Source organism: Vanacampus margaritifer, chromosome 9 (assembly GCF_051991255.1).
Source record: "Vanacampus margaritifer isolate UIUO_Vmar chromosome 9, RoL_Vmar_1.0, whole genome shotgun sequence".
In the NCBI taxonomy this organism is placed as follows: Eukaryota; Metazoa; Chordata; class Actinopteri; order Syngnathiformes; family Syngnathidae; genus Vanacampus; species Vanacampus margaritifer.
In genome coordinates this window covers 2,517,249-2,523,759 of record NC_135440.1, presented here as the reverse complement: position 1 = coordinate 2,523,759, position 6,511 = coordinate 2,517,249, and the positions used below count along the sequence as shown (strand labels likewise).

The 6,511-nt window shown below is 47.4% G+C and overlaps 1 long non-coding RNA gene across 1 annotated transcript; it reads right to left on the bottom strand.

The window, feature by feature from the left end:
* Positions 1-643: 643 nt before the first annotated feature.
* On the bottom strand, positions 644-5,245 carry LOC144057249 (uncharacterized). Its single transcript, XR_013295197.1, has 2 exons — positions 4,798-5,245; positions 644-1,006 (listed from the first exon to the last, which is right to left on the bottom strand). It is a non-coding gene; the product is annotated as an uncharacterized LOC144057249 (long non-coding RNA).
* Positions 5,246-6,511: the final 1,266 nt, after the last annotated feature.

The following is a 6,511-nucleotide window of genomic DNA, read 5'->3' as shown; positions in this document are numbered from 1 at the left end:
CTCAAAAAATATGTATTTTGTAGTTTTTTTTTAAAATGTGTTCACTACACTATAGCAAGTAGTATTACTATATTTACGCATATGTCTACCATAGACTTCTTCTTCATTACATGTTACCTCAAATTATGCTTAAAATGTGACAGCTCACAGTCAGCGCCATCATGGGGAAGTTCTCTAGTCTCCAAACTGGCATGCAAAATGTCCGACTTCAAGTTCTGAAATTGGACTCAGACAGAACAAAGGTTTAATCATTTTCACACCTACAAATGAGTCATGAGAGATACAGGGGGGGAAAAATCAAAAATGTCAATTAAAATTTGGTTTTATTACTTATTCAACTAGATTAAAATTTGGTTTTATTACTCATTCAACTATAAAAAACACAGATCTGATTTTAAAAATAATATGGATAGTGGCCTGTAGTTATCATCTAGACCTCTATATCTTTCCTTTTAACAGGAACAACTTGATCTAACCGATTAGCATCAGAAGGACCCCTGCTATTCACACTGTTGGACTTTATTTCTAAATCAACATAAACTCAAGTTAGTAATCTGACTCCAATTTGTGACCTTACCCAACTGCCACTCATCCAACAATATGTGCGCTCGTTCTGCAATAGAAAGGTATCAGGAAGCCGGCATTTTCACACACGAGTGGATTTATTCCTAACACACAGATCTAATACAAGCACCTGGGTCTCGGGTCCCTCTCATTATAGCTCTGTACGCCTCTGTTGCCACCAGCAGACGTACTCCACATCCGAGTTGCCCAGCAATGAGTTATACTACACAATATGCAAATGGCACAGCATCAAAGGCATCCTGGCATTATTCTATTGGCTATGTGTATACTGCAGTTAACTTTAGCTTGCTCTCATTGGTCTTTCTTCCCCTGCAGAATTGTTGGCTTGCTCCTCCTGGTTGTAGTTTCCTCACAGTATTTTTCCACCAGCTGCCTCCGTGTTATCACCTCTGGATCCTCTCCGCGACTGGCACCGTTTGTTCTGAAACATTCACAGTGGTAAACAGAAATATGCATTCGCCAAATCAATTACCGTATACCACTGTTTCTGAGGATCCAGGGAGGACAGGATGCGATGGGGGTCAGGAACTGGCAAAACTGGAGTTATAGTTATGTCATTTACTGGCCGCAAATCGTGGGCCATCCTCCATGTCACCCCATCAGCCTTCTGGACCGGCCTCAGAGGTGTGTTCCAAGAGGACGCCGACGTTTCCAACACTCGCGCATCCCACAATCCTGCCACTGTGTTCTCCATACCTTTGTCTGCTTCCTTTGGCCATCGATATTGAGGACGGCGAACCGGACTAGAGCAATCAACTTCCAATTGGATCGGCTGAACCGTATGAAAAAAACCAACATCAAATGGACCCTGTGACCACAAGGTCTGTGGCATTTGATCCAGCATCGCCTGTGCAGACTCATGGTCCGTCTGTTCCCGCCCATGCTGGCGGTCCAGGAAGACCAATTCAAGGTCTGACTCATCTACCATTTTTGCCATTATCCTGTAACTTTTGGTTGCGGCCGAATGCCACACATCTGGAATCTCAGTCATCATCCAGTCATGTTGTTGTGTTAATCGTTTCACCATGGGCCCCAATTGGCGGGACTCATGGCCTGGCGACACAGCCAGCGACACGTGAGGCAAACCTTCCTCACTCATTCGATACCATTGCTCTTGCTCCGGCGACAACTGTACATATGCTGCCACCCCCTCGGGGCCCACAAAGATGCATGGTGATTGTAATGTCCAATCATCTCCCTCAATTTCTTCAAACACATCTCTATATATGTCATCTGATTCTCTATCATAATATAGAGTGCAATGCAATGGATCCACTGGGGGGTGGTACGGTGCCAATGCCTGGATCCACGGTTTCCACAAGAGGTACGTGGAGTAGACACCTCCCCCAAATGGAGTCTCAGGATTCAATCTCGCCCAGTAGATTCGTGCCGTTTCCGGTACTGTGGGGAGTGGTGCCATCAACCACTGACCCCGAGGTGTCACAGGCTGGGAGCATTCCAGAACCTGTCCGTCAGGAAATGTCACTGTAAGTCCCTTCTCGCCGCACAATATCTGGGCTCTCAATGCTGACAACATGTCTCTGCCCATCAAATTGATGGGTGTGTCCATTGCATGAACATATGAATGATATAGTTTCTGTCCGGTGTTTGTGATTTCCGTTTTCAATGGCTGAGTAAAGGGCAGAGTCTGAGGACGTCCCGAGAAGCCGACCAACGTTGTAACTCGTTTCGACAACGCTGTACTTGGCAGTGGCATGTTGATCGATGAATGTGTTGCTCCAGTGTCCACCAACATCTGGACCGGAGTGTCCGCCACTGTCAACCGAAGCATTGGCTCTGCCTGGCCAGTGCTTCCCGAGCTTCCCAGGCCCCCCTATTCGTCCGGGCCGTACCACGGGTCGACTTGGTAATACTGCCCCTGTGGATTCGGCTGTGGCCACGGGCGGGGCTGCTGCGGTCCCCTTTGGTGTGGTGGCCCTGCTTGCTGGTTCTGCTGCTCCGCCCCTGGTGGTGATGGGTTGCCATGACAATCTCGTGCCCAGTGATCAGGGGAGCCGCAGTTAAAGCAAGTCCCTGGAGCGAACCCATTCCGCCCCCGTCCTGGGGGGGCGCCACGACCACGCCCTCTGTATCCACCACGGAACCCTTGGCCTCGGCCCCGTCCAGCCCCCACTGGAGTCTGATACATCTGTTTTTGTTTAACCTTTTCTTGTTTTGCATCACCATGCAACTTCGCCAACTGTAGTTTAACCAAACTAGTTGCCAGAGCGTCAGTTTCCTTTTGATCTTTATTTGCTTTTTCCATGTAGATGCGGCAATGGTGTATCAAATGCCTCTTGAATCTCGGTTCCGGACAGACCAAAATGTCCGGATCAATTCTCATAATCGCTTGCACCTCATTTGGGAGGCCGTTCAGCATCGCCGTCCTGAACATCATCTCAGCTTCAGGGTAGCTGCCTGGGTGTTTACCTGTGGTCTCAATCCACAGCTCCAATGCCTGAGCATAATGTTGCTCGGGAGTCACATCTTTTCCATAATTAAAAATTGTTGGCACCACATCCACTGGGGAGGGAAAGGCCGCCCTCAGCTCCCGAAACAATGCCTCCGAGATCTCCGCCAGGGGCGTTTCTCTCCCCAGCTGGCAGGTGCCAGCTGCCCCCTCAATATTCTGTAATTGAATCAGGGAACATGATCCCAAAATGGCTTGTCTAAAATCCCCCAATGCTACTCCCTGTCCTGACATGGCAGCTAAGAATTTAGTAATCCAGGCTCGTGCCCCTTTATGCAGGGGGGGGCAATTTTTCCACCAATGCAGCCACATCCCGAAGCACCAAAGGCTCATAGTGACAGCCAGCATGAGTCACCACTAGGGGTGCCATTGTTTGAGGCTGCTCGTGCTGTGCCATCATTTTCCCTTTACTACGCGTATTATAGCCTCGCTCCGCCCTGGACATGCTCTCCTCACTATCGCCCAGCCTCTCTCCTTCACTCAACGCTCTGAGCATCTGCCGCTGTTCACATAACACCACCTCGTCTTCCTCATCATTTTCCACTTCCTCCTCGCGGTGATCAGCGTCGCTGGGCGTTGCCTGCCCATGTCTCCGTGTCCCTGTCATCACTTTCTCTAACATCTCTCTTTCCTCACTCTGCACCCTATGTCCATCAAACAACTTCCTCGATGCCTCCTCCCTTATCAGCTTCGGAGTCCTCTTACTCCCTGCACTAGTGGTGCCCCCGTCTCCTGCTAGCGCCGCCCCTGGCGTCCGCACGGGCGACTCCACATTCCCCTGCTGCTCTCCGCGTACTCTCTTTCTCTCATTATTCACAGCCTGTTCGATCAACTGTATGGTCGCTGGCGTCATCCGTGAACCGTCATCTTCCACATCTAAAACCATTCTGCCCCCCAAAGTGACTACGGGGGCCATCACTGGCGCCGTCGGATACGGTGGCGGCTCACACACATACTGTCCCGAACTCGGCAACTGTGGATAAATGCCTCTAAAACATTCCGTCTTTTCTTCCACCTTTTCAATCACTTCATCCTCCTTCTTCACTTCATCCTCACTCTTTTCCTCTTTTATCGCTGCCAGCGCAGTAGCAATAGTTGCCAATTGGTGAATGCCTCATCTATCTTTCTCCACTTCCTTCACTTCCTTCTCAAGTTTATTACGCTGTCGCCATCCGACTTGGCTCTGTTCCTCCTTCATGTCTCGAATATTTGCCAACATTCTGCTTTCCTTTTTCTGTAACTGCCGCGCTAATTTCGACATGTCCCATGTTCCAGGTTCTCCGCGAAACAATTCATCCTTCTTTAATTTCAGAAACAACTTCTGACACCGTTCTTTTTCCTTCTTAATTTTCTTACTTTCTATTCCACTAATCAACTGTGATTCCAGCTTAGCGTAATGACCATTAATCTCCGACCAGACTTCAGTCCGTTCGTCTGCCACACCCGAGACCACTATCACACTTCCTCTTATTCGCCATCTTGAAATCCACCCGTGCGTGTCCCAACCACTTTTTACGCAGAACAATTTTAGTTTTCACACTCACACCGCTTCCACACTGATACGTAAATCCCAGATTTTAAACCGTATCGTAACCACGAATAGTTCCAAACTATTCTAGTAGGTAAATCCCAGATATACCCTACTAACGTCCACACTATTACACTTTTACGCCGTTCTGCTCCTCCTTCCTCTTATAATTTAGCGTTGCCAATGTGCAGAATTTGAAAAGGAATCTGCTTACCTTGTTTCACTGTGGGCCCAAGAGGAAAGACGGTCGGACGTGTGGCTCCTTTATCAGGTCGTCACCTGGTGTGGACGTGGGTCCCTGACCCGAGTCCCAGACTCTTGTGGTTTTCCTCGAAGTCCCGGACTTCTTTTACCTCTCTTACATCACGTCGGGGTCACCATAAATTGTTGGACTTTATTTCTAAATCAACATAAACTCAAGTTAGTAATCTGACTCCAATTTGTGACCTTACCCAACTGCCACTCATCCAACAATATGCGCGCTCGTTCTGCAATAGAAAGGTATCAGGAAGCCGGCATTTTCACACACGAGTGGATTTATTCCTAACACACAGATCTAATACAAGCACCTGGGTCTCGGGTCCCTCTCAATACAGCTCTGTACGCCTCTGTTGCCACCAGCAGACGTACTCCACATCCGAGTTGACCAGCAATGAGTTATACTACACAATATGCAAATGGCACAGCATCAAAGGCATCCTGGCATTATTCTATTGGCTATGTGTATACTGCAGTTAACTTTAGCTTGCTCTCATTGGTCTTTCTTCCCCTGCAAAATTGTTTGCTTGCTCCTCCTGGTTGTAGTTTCCTCACAGTATTTTTCCACCAGCTGCCTCCGTGTTATCACCTCTGGATCCTCTCCGCGACTGGCACCGTTTGTTCTGAAACATTCCATTCTTACACTCCCTTACCTCCCACTTCCTGTTTTGTTCCATTATTCACCCGCTCAGCACTCCACAGTATCACATTCTCATACACAGGATGAAATGAACTACTTTAAGCTCAAACTCTTATGTTCCTTTAACACACACAGACAGGATTGCAACCAGATGTTGCTTGTCCCAAAAAAATTACACCTCAACTCATTACAAATAGCACTCTGCCCCCATCCTCACAGACCTGTCTCTTAACAAGCATGGGGGGAAGGGCTTTAAAAATTGTCACAGACAAAGGAAGAATTCTCCCCCACTTTCAAAATATGCAGATTTCCTGCTACCATTCTTTTTCACCCTTTTTTGAGGACAAAGAAACTGGAGAGAGAGGTTTTTTTTTTTACTTTCCACCTCTTTTCCATTGAAACCTACTCTTTTCCACTTCCTGCAAAACGCCATTCATATACATCCTATCTTATCTCGCTCATTTTTGGAGACACAAAATACCTGCCTTCCAACAAACTCAGTCCTCCTTTCACTTAACTTCAGTTCCTCTCCATTGTCATAAAGGCATTGAGGAGAAAAAACACAAAAACAAGAAAAAATCAAATCCCCCCTTTAAACTCACATTTCACACATGCTTCACACATATCTCACAGTCTCAACTCACCAAACTAGGCCCAGCATACACTCACACACAACACAAACTCCTCAAATTAATTCAGTGGCGTCTCACTTGTTGAACCAATTCAAGAGGCCATAATTCTCACCGCAACGTTGCTCATTTCTCCTCCAAAAAATAAAATAACCACAGACGAACACAAACATCGCCGAAGTGCACGTACTCACTGTAAAATACACCGTTACTTCGTCGAATAATAACATCACCACGTACGTATAGCTCAAATGTCGACTTATTCGCGCACAATCCATCGCAACGTTACGGCCGCGACACAGACACGTCGCGCACATTGTAAGACAAACAACGAAAAACTGCGTGGCCACAACACACCACCACGGAGGTTAACAAACAAATGCGCACACTCAACAATTCAC